Source organism: Neodiprion fabricii, chromosome 7 (genome assembly GCF_021155785.1).
Source record: "Neodiprion fabricii isolate iyNeoFabr1 chromosome 7, iyNeoFabr1.1, whole genome shotgun sequence".
Classification (NCBI taxonomy): domain Eukaryota; kingdom Metazoa; phylum Arthropoda; class Insecta; order Hymenoptera; family Diprionidae; genus Neodiprion; species Neodiprion fabricii.
Genome location: NC_060245.1, coordinates 16,272,769 through 16,286,049, shown reverse-complemented (window position 1 = coordinate 16,286,049; position 13,281 = coordinate 16,272,769). Strand labels below are relative to the sequence as shown.

General features: G+C 36.8%; 1 protein-coding gene across 10 annotated transcripts in view; it reads left to right on the top strand.

Annotated features, from left to right (window-relative positions):
• The first annotated feature begins 9,454 nt into the window (after positions 1-9,454).
• Positions 9,455-13,281, top strand: part of LOC124186212 — a 312,828-nt gene continuing 309,001 nt past the window's right edge. For 5 of the 10 annotated variants that reach the window (XM_046577722.1, XM_046577719.1, XM_046577721.1 and 2 more), the window contains exon 1: positions 9,455-9,642. The gene's annotated coding sequence lies outside the window, so the exon portion shown is untranslated. The other 5 variants (XM_046577716.1, XM_046577715.1, XM_046577717.1 and 2 more) reach the window with 5 other exon arrangements.

The window sequence follows — 13,281 nt, the reverse complement described above, 5'->3', positions numbered from 1 at the left end:
GTTTAAGGTCGGGTACGAGGTTGCCGAAAAGTCATCAAATTTTGAAAGTCGCTCAAACAATATGGGTCGAATGATACGAAGATATTCAGTCCTCGATTCACGAAAATAATGAGATGACGAGTCTGAGAAAAATATTAACATACCAATGAATAGTTTCGAGTTTGTTAAAACTATGGGAAACCTTCGAAAATATGTTGCTAAGTCGGTACCTGCTGTTTCTGTAACGAAAAGAAAACGTTGGGTCGAAGATGAAATACTCTTGTTTACGATAAGAATAAAAATCAACAAAACTGATAATTCATTGCTTGTAGTAAGGGTTTCTTTCGTTACTGTTTCCACTGACTTCGCAGAGCATTAAAACAGTTGCGAATTAATTCAATTAACTATCAAATAACATCAATTGCTGGACTGCGTGAAATACTTGAAACAACAAAGTCATCGGGGTAAAAAAGATTGTATTTCAAAAAACGTCTTAAATTTAGTCACAATTGCTTTGTACATATAGCGTGTAGATTAATGGTGTAAGGACTCAAGGGCTTCACAAATTTACGTTCGATCCTGTAAATCGGCTAATATTATACCCAAAAGATGAGAAGAGTTCTTCATACTTTTTCACTATATAATTCATGGGGTTTTACTTCAATTTTTATTTTATTTATTGTAATTACGAAAAACCAACAAAAAGTAACGATTTTCTATGATTTTTTATGCTCAGAGCTCTCATATTTCAGTAGAATATTGTAGACATTTACGTAGCGGATATATCAGCGTGAAGAATGGGTAGATTAATGAATGATCGACAGGCGAGAGCGACGGTGACCGCCGACCGGGGTAATATGGTGACGTGGTCACGATCGACAGTGTTACTTGACAATGACAGAATTGCCTGAATATAGGCAGAGGAACCCAATCCAATAGCACCGCGCCTCTCTTCTGCTGTCCATTGCCGTATAACGAACGAGAGAATTGAGTTAGTCGATGTTTCGAGAAATTTCAGAAAGACGATCAAGTCTTGTAGCGTTTGTCTATTTTTTTTTACAATTATCCTTTTTTCAAACCTCTTTATTTCAAAGAAAAACAGAACTATGCATAGAAGTTATTGTAATTGTTCTGATAGTTAAAAGTTTAGTTTTCACTCGATCTACATGATTGATGTCTAGAAAATCACCTCGGATCATTTCCCGATGGACGTCTACGTTTTCGATCAGTTTGTTGTCAGCCAACAACTTCACGATTAATTAACAGGCTTTTATGACTTTGGTCTCAATCGGTGTGGTTTTTATTTATATTATAATTGTTTAAATTTTGAGCAAAATCCGTAAAGCCAGCTTTGAGTTGGACGTGTGACATTAAAATATAGCGAGGTGATTCATTTGGAAATCAAACCAATGATTTCAATATCATTGGCTTTGGGTGATTTCTATCTGATCACGTGATTTCATTGATTTTCAATATTACCCTTGATTTCCAATGATTTCTTAGTATTTCAGATGATTTTCAAGGACTTCCGGATGTGATAGACTATAATAAGAACCCACAACAAATAATCAAATTACCTAGAACGCTGAGAAATTATTGAACATGAATGGAAACCACTTGGTAAATTGGAAATCAGCCAAGGCACATAATAGCGACGAAATCTATAGGAGAAAAAAAGATTTGCGCGAAGAGCGATTCACTGGAGGCAGGCATAAATTTAACAGTTGGAAACCAAATTGTCAATCGAAGGAACTAGAATGTTTCGCAAGTGCTTTGAAACCACGAGGTAACAATCTAATAAACTAGAAATTGTTACGTTTTCTGTTCGTGCAGGTTTACGTAACACCAATACGATTGAAGAGATGAGGAAAAAAAAATAAAATAATTAAAATGAATAAATAAAAGTACAACTACGTGTCAATTGATGATTTTTTTAATGATACACGTGAGGCATGGTGGTACATTTGGGGACAATGAATCTGCGACGGCTAATTTTTTACACTAGACAGTTATGTTGGCAACACAGAGAAACCTACAGCGTCATAGTCGGCTGAACCCGAAACAAACTCAATCTCAATAAACATAACATAGCCCATGACCGTCGAATTTAACCTTAAAATACTGCAGGGACAATGACTTGTTAGATTGAAACGTATTCTAAGGTTAGATTCGACGGTCATGGGTTATGTTATGTTTATTGAGATCATAGACTTATAGAGATAGACTGAGCGCTCATATAAGAGGTACTGACAATTACATATAAAGGACAGAGATATACCGGGAGTACTGCTCTCTCTATTCAATCGGCGTCATGGTGGGAGACAACGGAGCAGTGGAAGTGGAACAGCTATAGATATAGGCGCATAATTTCGCCTCATTCTCCTCTACCGCCTCGATCTCCACCACAAATATCGTCAGAGAGAGCAAGGAGTACTCCCTGCATATTTCTGTCTCTTAAATGTTTGCTTCATGCGGCTCATAAGAGCGCTCAGTCTATCTTTATAAGTCTATGATTGAGATAGAGTTTGTTTCGCGCTCGACCTACTATGACGTTGCAGGATTCTCTGTATTGCCAACATGATTGTCTAGGGTAAAAAATTAACCGTCTCAGATTCATTGTCCCCAAGTGTACATCTGATATGTAAAATGGGAGGCTGGATCAGGGTGTTATTAATTATGGTAGCTTAGAATTAGGTGAAGTTTGGTCGTTGGAATATTCAGGAAGTCGTGACGTATCCCCATCGTTTTAATCCGCCCCAAGTAATCGTTGACCTTGAAAACGATCGACCCGGTCCCTCGTCATGGTGACAAATGTATCCCTGGTGTTGCGGATATCTCTAAACTCCAAGATTTATCTCGTATGGTAAAAGCTCCAACGCTCAGGGATGCCGCAAGATTACGTACACGTAGGAGTTTCGACCGTCGTTGTGTAGGTGAAGCGATAAAGAGACTTCTACAAATCTGCGTAGAAAACTCGGCACTCTTTTCGTCGACTATTTCTCATTCGTGAGGGACAACCAAAACTTTTTCATGGAAAAATGCCAATGATGAAACGATAAGCATTATCGTACAGAGTGTCAGGGAAAACATTCGAAGCACTCCAACGCAGTTTGTAAGTTGTCTTTAAAAACTTTTTTAGAAATTATAACACTATGTAACGAATAAAATTATATGATTGGAAACAATTTTAGGAAAAATGAAGAAAACGTTTTAGGAATGAAAGAGGGTAGTAGCGAGGGAGGTTATTTGCAGTATAAAATCCTCTTCTTAACTGATTGTATTCATGTTAGGGTTTTGTTAATCCTTTAATTCACGCTGGGACGCTTGGTATCCCACTTTTTTTTTGCAGCTTTTGATTTATTAAACTACTTATTTCGTAATTATTGCCGAGTTTTTGGGTTCAACATAGTCTCTCAAATATTTCTAAGACTAAAAAAAAGATGAAATTTATTTTCTTCATTATTGCAAACATAGCGCATTTAAACAAATGGTCGAAAATCGTACTTTTCCACCAAAAAAGCATCTTCTGATAACTTAACATGAGAGTCGAAACACCAATTTTTACGCAATATTAATACGTACCAAACAATTTTACAGAATTTGTTAAAAAATTGTCTTGTTTTTGTTTGTCCGCCATATTGGATCTGCCATTTTGAATTTTGTATTATGAGTTCAGATTCGTAATCAGCGACCCAAAATCCGTGTATCATAAGCTTTTATCAAAACCAAATGACTTTTTGAATTTACGTCCGCCATATTGGATCCACGATTATGAATTATCGAATTTCGAATTAAGCTTCAACCCCAAAAGTCCATGAATGCAAAATTTAAAGTGACTCATTCTTCAGTTAAATCGTTTCGCTATGGAGGTGATCCGTTTTCTGTTAAATTTAATGAACTTTTATTAAGGTGGCAGGGTTACCAATATAATGAAAGAATTCCGTGGGCGCTGCGTCCGGGCCCAGATATTATTTAAATTGACGCATTTTTAAACCTCCAATAAGATGAACAACGTTATCGCTTTAGTTATTACTCCTACAAAACTCCACTAAAATCTATCCGAATGCCTGAAACCTTGCGACTCCTTTAATTCCCGAAACATAACCTCACTTTATACACAGGATGGTATACGTTGTCAGCTGTGATTGTTACGCCATTTTTATTACCTCGTGATTGGTGATTCCACAGAATGTCCTCTCGTTTAAATGTTCGGCTTTTGGCTGGCACACCTCACACACACTTCTACACTGGCACTCGACTCTACCTACTACACGAAATTCACACGTTGCTTGCTTTTCGCGAGTTGTTGACTAACTGCCGAAATAGGCCGGTCAGAGCTGGTTCGAAGGCCGTCGCCCTCTTTCGGGGGTACGCGGACTCGAATATACAGAGCAACCTCTCAATAGAGCCGCTCACGGGCTGTGATGCGAGGGGCATAAATTTGTCAGAATCTCGGTTCCCCCACTCTGACTACAAACCCTCGTCCTCGAGAATTAGTTCTCGACTCTCTCAACAGTGTAGTTACAACTTTTTTGAAAGATTTTCGAAAGTTTTCGTACCTTTGCGTTCCATTTACGTAGATACTACCGAATCACTGAAGTAAGTATGTGTGCATTTCACCAGCGGAATTGTCGAGAGAGATTGCAGAAAATACCGGAGTGTGGTATTGGTTGTGGGGAAAACGGCACTATTGAGAGGTTGTACTGTATTAAAAATACGCGTCTTCGCGTTACAACATTTTTGTACCATTATTTCAGTGTTCTCATATTTTTTTCTTGGAAACTGACATAGGCTTGGGGTTGGAAAACCCGTTGCTGACTATTGTTTGCAACGAAAAGTTCATCGGTTTATTTACAATCAGTGACATTTTTTCAACCTCTATTCCAGCACCTTGTGTTTCAACGCTTTTTTCACATGAGCGTATGTCCCACAAATTCTCAACTAATGAGAACAAATGTAGTGTGCGAGTGTCGTGTTTTTCCATTTTCTTTCTCGATGCTTCCACGCAACTCGTGTACCCCTTGCAGCCATTCGACAATAGCCGCATATCCCCCATAGTCTGCTACATCCGCTCAGTTTCCGCATGTATGGAAATTACAGTGCACCGCATTGACGCGTGCGGATATCAGCAAACGCAACGCGACGCAGGGCAACGCAGCTGAATGCATGCATGTAGGAAACGAACAACCGAAGTGGCAAGTTCCCCTCATCCCCTTCGCTCTATGCAGCAAGAGAGGTTAACTGAGCACAAGACACGGATTAACCGGCGCTTTCGAACTATACGTAAGTGACATACTTAAAGGATCGTCTCATGGCTCAGTGTGACCTTTCGAAAAATCACTGATTTTAGCGATTTTTTTTTTTTAATGTTGTAATAAACTAATCGGTCTGGTTTTTTTTTATGAATAAATACATCCATGCCGAATACAAGATGATTTTTTTTACGTTGATTTATTCAGTATATAATAGTTAAATAAATTGTTGAAATCACAGGTTAAAAAAAAAGGTCTTGTACGGATTCCACGATTGCGGCCGCAATTTTGATCTGAAACGAAAATTTCGAACAGATTATTAATCTGTAGGAAAGTCGCTATTGCGCTATGGAGGTTTTTTTTTTTTTTTTTTGAAATTTGACAAAATGGCGGCGGTTTGAACGAAAAGTATCGAATTTGGTCCTTTTTTTTCGATAGTTTTTCGTAAAAAAAAAATAGGAAGTTTTCGAAAAAAAAAAGCTTCCATAGCGCGATAGAGAATGACGTTTAAAATGTTCTCTCAGAATTGGAAATAGATATCTTCAAAACTCTTCCTTTGAGAGTGGGAACCGTTTTGAAAAACACCATTTCGAGAAAAACGCGTTTAAAGATTGAAGTTGGAAAAGTTTAGATAAATCGTTTACTTACGATCAATCGGCGATGCCGGGTCTTGATTTTTTTCTTGGGGGTTTCTCTCGTATGTCTATCCGTGGTGGATGTCAAAAACGAACTGAAATGCTTGGACAGTTTATTCTGCACGGTTATAGAACCTAAGCACCTTAGTACACGCGCAGGTAGAAAAACCGTTCCCTTTATACATGAAACGCTGTAGCGACCGTAATAATTTGAATTTCGATTTAAAAATTTGAGAGAATGTTTAGAACAGTGTATACTATACGATAATGCAAAAAAAAAAACGATTTTTTGAAAATTTCATACTGAGACGATCCCTTAAGGCGGCATCATCGCGAAATCATTGAAAGCGGGACGTTTTAAAATTAAAATAACATGAATCGAAATTCTGATTTTCACATTGGATGCAATAGGAGAAATAGACTCGGTACTATTGTCGTAAATAATGGACATTCTTGTGAAAATCAGGTATGGATAAAAAACAAAGCTCACACTGTCTGTCTCATAAAGATTGTCAGATTTATTGGGACTTTGGTCGTGACATCTGGTGGCCGAAAGAGAAACCAATTTCAGTGTGCATCAAGTCTACACTTGAATAAATTATTAAAACGATAAAAAGATTCATTTAATACGTTGAAACATACATTTTTCCTTGCAGTCAAATTCCTTGAAATTGGGTTGGTATGTTATAAGGGTTCTAGAGTTCACTGATTTGAAAAATGGGGCCCAATCTGAGAAATTTTCAAAATTCAAAATGCCGGGTATAATATGATCGAATAGGATCAACTTTTATATATTCAGTTCACCATGTTAGGTCACCATTTTGAATTCTGAAATTGGGACGCCAACTTCGTTTTTAGCAAACCCCAAATACCCAGGATTACCGAGTTCCACTTTTCTAGTCCCCATAACCTCCCCAGAATTATATTTATTCTGTAAAAACAACCATTTTCAACACTTTATTGATAGAGCTCGCTATATTCGCGGAATCTTGATAATTCCTCTTAAGACATCAAAATTGACATCTTAGAAGTCCAATTATGCAAGAAAAAAATGAAATAAAAATTACAGCGAAAGCTAAAAAATTGTTTGTAGTCTTGAATAACCGATTTAAAAATGTTGTCTCATATACGAGATGCTCTACTGTAAAGGATTAAGGAGGTTGATTTTCCAAAAACCGGTATTTTTTATTATAATTTTATGGCCTGTTTATAAACTAATTATTCTACCAAGTTCCGAACATGTTTTCAAATGTAAAGAAAGTAGAAAATACTGGAGTTATCGACATTCGAGTGGTTAAAAATCTAGTGGATTTTTTCGATTTCGCTAAACGATGTTTCGTTATGTTCAGATGACTATTTTTTAGCGAGTCAGTAAAATCGATTTTTCTATTCTTGCAGTATAGCCAATTATTCAATATTCCTGTTCGATGTTCAAAATCAATATCGTTGTATTGATTTAAAATTACGTAAAATAAACTGTTACAGTGAGTTTGTGGAAAATGTATCCAATTGAAATAGAATTCAGATAGTTGAAGGTAATGTAACGCAGAAAGAATGCTGTTTTGAGCGATCATCGATCGCAACTGATGCTTCGACGAATACGCTTACAAAATAATTAAAAAAAAAGCTTATCGGGGGTTAGTCAAAGATAATTGGAGCTCTGATTAATATCCGGATTATGATATCGTTTACAAAGTTTGGCAGACTAGATCAAAGTTTCAGTAAATGTGACAACTAAAGAGAAGATGTATTTCGTGGTTTGTTTAAAAGTTATTTGCAAACGTTTGAAAAAAAAAAAAAATTGCGCATCCTAATCGTGATGAAATATTTTTGGTGACATATATTAGGCTTGTGATTATGTGTTGAATTAACATACTGCATACAAAAGTGTTCGTTTGCTACAACTACATAAGATTTGAATGAATCACATAGTTGACTCGATTGAAACAATGAAAGATGAATGATTTAAATTCCGTCGAGATTTTTACTGCTAAGAGACAAATGTTTTGAATTTCTAAGGAACGGAAATAAGCGCGATAAAATAATTATTCGTTTCAATTTTATTTCTTATTCATAGAAAAAGGATCACGTCACTTCTATAATATTCGGACCTGTCAATTCTTGAACCACGGTGTAAAATTAGACGAAACAAATATCGGATAGCTTTGATTTTTCAAAACGCTGCGGTGAGAATTTGTTATTATTTTAGAATTTTGAAGAAATGCATGATCATTGACGGTTCAAACAATTTTTTTTTTTTTAGTTCTACTTATCACGGTCGATCCACTCGTCACATTTTTACTTATACTCGCCGTATCAGGACCGAGGATGAAATACGAATGAAACGGGTCGGCTGTGTCAGATACAAAAGTAACCCAAATTCCGTCAATATATAGGGACGTGGATACAATCGAAGTTCATTCGATCAGCCACCGGAGAATATACGTTGATGAACGGCAGATGGATTTTATATCACCGTTCACTTTTCCATTGAACATTATTTCTTTTCAATCATCCTCTGGACTTTACAAAATTACTTTGATTTACCGCCAAATTTTCCAATTCAAGGCAGACCCTCGAGTGACGACATGAACCGGATCTTGCGGAATGCTTCACTGTTTTGTAAATGAGTATAACGTGGTGGTCCTTTTAATTTTAAACCTCTATATATTTATCGGCATTCTCGTCATCGCACCATAGAAGTAAATGTTTTTTCTTCATTTTTTTTAAATTCTCAGTTTTCCAAAAACGAGCGCTGTTTGATACTAATTTTCTGGAATTCAGAAACGGCGAAGAGAGAGAGAGAGAGAGAGAGAGAGAGACAAAATCTAACAAAATCATGAGAGAGTTGCAGAACTTGGGAAAGAATAATCGAAAACAGTGATCATATAAAAAACCTTTTGACTGAAATTTTTTCAAACACGAATGTGATAATCGGTTACTGAGTTGGCATGAAATACTCCATATAATTTCAATTGAGCCAAAAAGAAAAAGGATAATGGTAAAAATTTTGTATATTTAGCGGGTTCGCCCTTTTATATCAAACTGTAAGAAAAGAAATTACTTTCAGTAACAATGTAGGGTAGTGTGGTCCAATACTGGCTGAATTCTCTAAATTGAACCTCGAGAAAAATATGCTCGTGTTTCTCGCGTACAAAATACAAGAACAAAAATTATACAACTGATAATTCACCCGTTTTTCACCCCCATTTTAAGGGGTTGTTTTGTAATTTGATTAAATTGCCGACATCAGATGCGTAACAGGATTGACGTACAATTGCACTTCCGTGCCCAAGAAAACTCGAAAATCAAACTGAATCGCGCGACCGAAAGGGTTAAGAAATCGAGAAGGAGATCGGGAAAGGGTCGAAACGTTAAAAAACTGACCTAAGACAAGATCACGAATGCATGTGTAAAGGACGGCCAGCATAGCAGTGGCAAGTAGGCGTGGCAGGCTATGACGGCACCGAAGCTTGCCGGGTTGAGGGTTGTCGGTGTCGGAGGTTTGCGCAAAGGGGCTTCAAAGAGGGTGCGAGAGGGGTGAGACGGAGATGAAAATGGACCAACGTTTCAGTCAGCGGCTGATCGTCGCCGCGATCGTTTCGCGAGACCGGATATCGCGTTTAACCCGGACTCGAAATCATTTGGTGGTCTTTATTTGTTCTGTGAGCCGTAATTGTGCGGTCAAACATATTGTGCGTATAAATCGACGTTAAAGGGGGTTGAAAAGAAGGAAAGAATGAAAGAGAGGGAGAGAGAAAAACAAGCCGAAATAGGTACGCGAGTATTACAAATGTTTAAAAATTCATAAACGAATAACGTGTAATATATGAAAGTAAATAAACGATTGTCAGATTTCAGAACTTACTGTTACACGATTTCAATAACTTTTTTCGTAAACCTGATCGGTTCGTATAATTCGTGTGTATATAATTGTTGCTAATAAGAAACAAACTACACATCGTAAAGTAGAAAAATCAACGTGGATACTCCAGTGATTAATTTAGTGTGCTTTACAACCATTTTCATGTCGTTTTCGTTTTATTTTTTTAAACTGACTTTCGTCATTTTCTACGATCTGTCTTACGATTAGAAAATTTTTCGTACCTTGAAACTGAGGTGCTTTGAAAAATGATCAATTTTCCATCATCCGCAAAAACTTACGCTTCGAATCCAGTCCACGAATCGATGTCGATAAGAATTTATACGGGTATATATGTATATTGTGATGCAGGGTGAAAAGTTTCTCCTCGGAGCTTTTACTTACTTACCTCGTGTACTTGTTTTACGTGGTTGAAAGCTTCCTGGCTAGGCTGCATGCAGTTAGACGTAAATGAAGTTTCGTTTGGTTGAAAACTCTTTCGAGATCAGGCGGATGTTGTGCTAGCTTAGAAAAAAAGTATTAGCCAGGATTGTTTGCCAAGAATCGATACTTCTTATTAATTTCAATACGATATGGTCGTGCAATAGATATTCGTTAGATTGATATATCCGTATGCTACGAAGATGTCTTGGCGAAGAAAAAAAATGTTAAATTGTGAAATTATAAAAAAAAGCTCATGTGTCGTTGTTTCATGTCGAAACGCTTCAAAATTGTTGGAAAATCTGACAGGTTTGTTCAATTTAAATTAAGTTTTCTTTTTTTTCAGCAGTTAATTTCTTGATGATAATGAATATTGGTTTATGGTTACAAAATTGAATATTCAATGATGCCAAGACGATGAAAAAAGTGATGTGGTGAATTTTTAGACAATGCTTTTTTTTTAAATAAAATGAGCCATCGCGACGTGAAATCGAACGAATTCACTAGATTTTCAACCTTTTTGCGAAGCGATTTGAAATAAAGAATCAACATCTGAGCTTTTGTTTATACAGTTTCAGCATTAGATATTTTTGTATATTTAAAGAAATCTTCAAAATTTACGTGCATGATAATTGGACGAATGACTATCTTATGATATTGCAAGGCTGGTGGTCAGTCACCTTTCTAACTATTGTTCACTTTTTTTTAACTGAGTCATTTTTTGTTACTTTGAAATGATCTTTCAAGTTACTTTTTCGGTCGCAATTGAGTTTCGTGCAGAAAAAATTTTACTGCACAATTTTTTTCTTACGTGATATCCACCATGGACGAGATTCTGTTTTTTTTTTTTTAGGCGTTATGATATTTTCAGAGGAAAAATTAGCTTCAGTTTTATTTCGGAAAATCAACTATGACAACATTGTTCGTTGTTTCTTTATCGAAATGTTTTGCCCGAAGGGACAATAAATTCATAAATCAGAGTACCGATCACTTGTAACTCATTTACTGAATATCGTGTACAATGATGAATTTTTTTAATGCGGAAAAAGATGTCAAAAGCAATGAAAACCCGCATGCAGTGACAGAACTGAAAATATGGCTATTTCTGATGAAACGAATAAGACTGTGGCAAAACTTTTCGTTCGATTACTGTTCTTAATTATGATCTGTTACTATTGAGCTGCTTTTTTTTATGTCTGACAGTCACTTTTTTCACTTTTTCGAGACGACTTGAACACTGCCAGCCCTGTGATAATATCGATAAACGACATCGATTTTTGGCTAACTAACCTCCTTAAATTATTAATTCCTCTAAGTTAGGTGACGGAATATTTTGATCCGGTCTATTTGATTTGTGCCCGGAACAAATTTATCACCTCTTCGCACTCGTTTGCTTATACGCCCGAGTCAGTTGTTCATCCGTTCGAGTAAATATTGTCTAGTCTCAAATAAAGCCGGCACCTGGCTCCAACAAAGTCAACTTCTGTCCAACTTCGCAGTCTTCCGTATAAAGTCACTGCACCGACTGTTTAGTTATTTATTTCAATTTCACGGTTTTCTTTTCCGCTCTTCCTTGCACCGGCTGCTTATAATTTCCTCCGCTGCACTTCCTATCTAACCGAATTCTTAATCATCCTCATTTCGGATCTTCAGATTTCTAACCTAACCTAACCTAACCGAATTCTTAATCATCCTCATTTCGGATCTTCAGATTTCTAACCTAACCTAACGTAACCTAACCGAATTCTTAATTATCCTCATTTCGGATCTTCAGATTTCTAACCTAACCTAACCGAATTCTTAATCATCCTCATTTCGGATCTTCAGATTTCTAACCTAACCGAATTCTTAATTATCCTCATTTCGGATCTTCAGATATCTAACCTAACCTAACCGAATTCTTAATCATCCTCATTTCGGATCTTCAGATTTATAACCTAACCTAACCTAACCTAACCGAATTCTTAATCATCCTCATTTCGGATCTTCAGATTTCTAACCTAACCTAACCTAACCTAACCGAATTCTTAATCATCCTCATTTCGGATCTTCAGATTTCTAACCTAACCTAACCTAACCAAATTTCTCATCATCCTGATTTCGGATTTAAAAATTTTCAAGTGAACCTCATTCAATCGTATACATTGGAATTTTTTCTTCTCCTGAGCGATGAATTTGGTTTAAATTATGAGAATTCATAGGGTTTATGATCGCTCTTCCGTGGTCTTTAAGAAAAGTTTGGAAAATTGTTGAAAACTGCAAATAGTGAGTGATTAGATTTTTCCATTTTCTCTCAACGACCGCGTGCTCAACCTTAACTACAAACTCCATTATTTCTCAAAGTCTGAAACGACGTCATTGCTCGTGAAGGGAAAAAAGGGTGAAACACGATTCGCTCGCTTCGACCTTCTTGTTCTCGCTTAATTTTGGACTCGGTGTCTCGTAATTATACCGCTGCCAAAATCTTGAGCCTTGCGCCTTGGCTGATCGAGTGCCCGACCAAACGTTGGCTGTACTACTTGAGCCGTTCAGCGCTTAGCTCTCAGGCTGCCTCTGAATTCGAGTGTATCGGCCTCTCGATGTCGAACTCGGGGGCGGGGTTGAAATTCCGAATTTGAAAAGTTCCGCATGCGCGAAATTTCGAATTTTTTTCCGGCGAAACTTGGAGTAAAGAAATCGAACTGTGACGAAACGTCAAAGTTTCGAATGGTCCGAAACCCGACGGTCAAAGTCCCGAAAGCGAAAAATTCCGAAAGGACAAAATGCCGAAAGTGCGAAAATGAGAATATTTAACAATTGGAAATATGGAAATTTTAAATAATCCAAGATTTTCAGTTCTGTCAATTTGTGGCTTGGTGAAATTTCAGCATTTTCATCTTTCTTTGTTTTGGATTTTCGATAATTTTACGGAATCCTGTTTATTCTGATTTCCGGTTTTTTCTGATTTTCTACACCCAGTCGTTGAGTAAACTACGCTGTGTGAGTATATTTTAATTTTCGAAATTTTGTTCTTTAGAAACTTTGTTTTTGGGAATTTTTGCTCTATCGGAACTTTATTTTTACCGGCCCCCGATCTTGCAGTCTCAATTCGGTATTGCACTATTAAACTGCC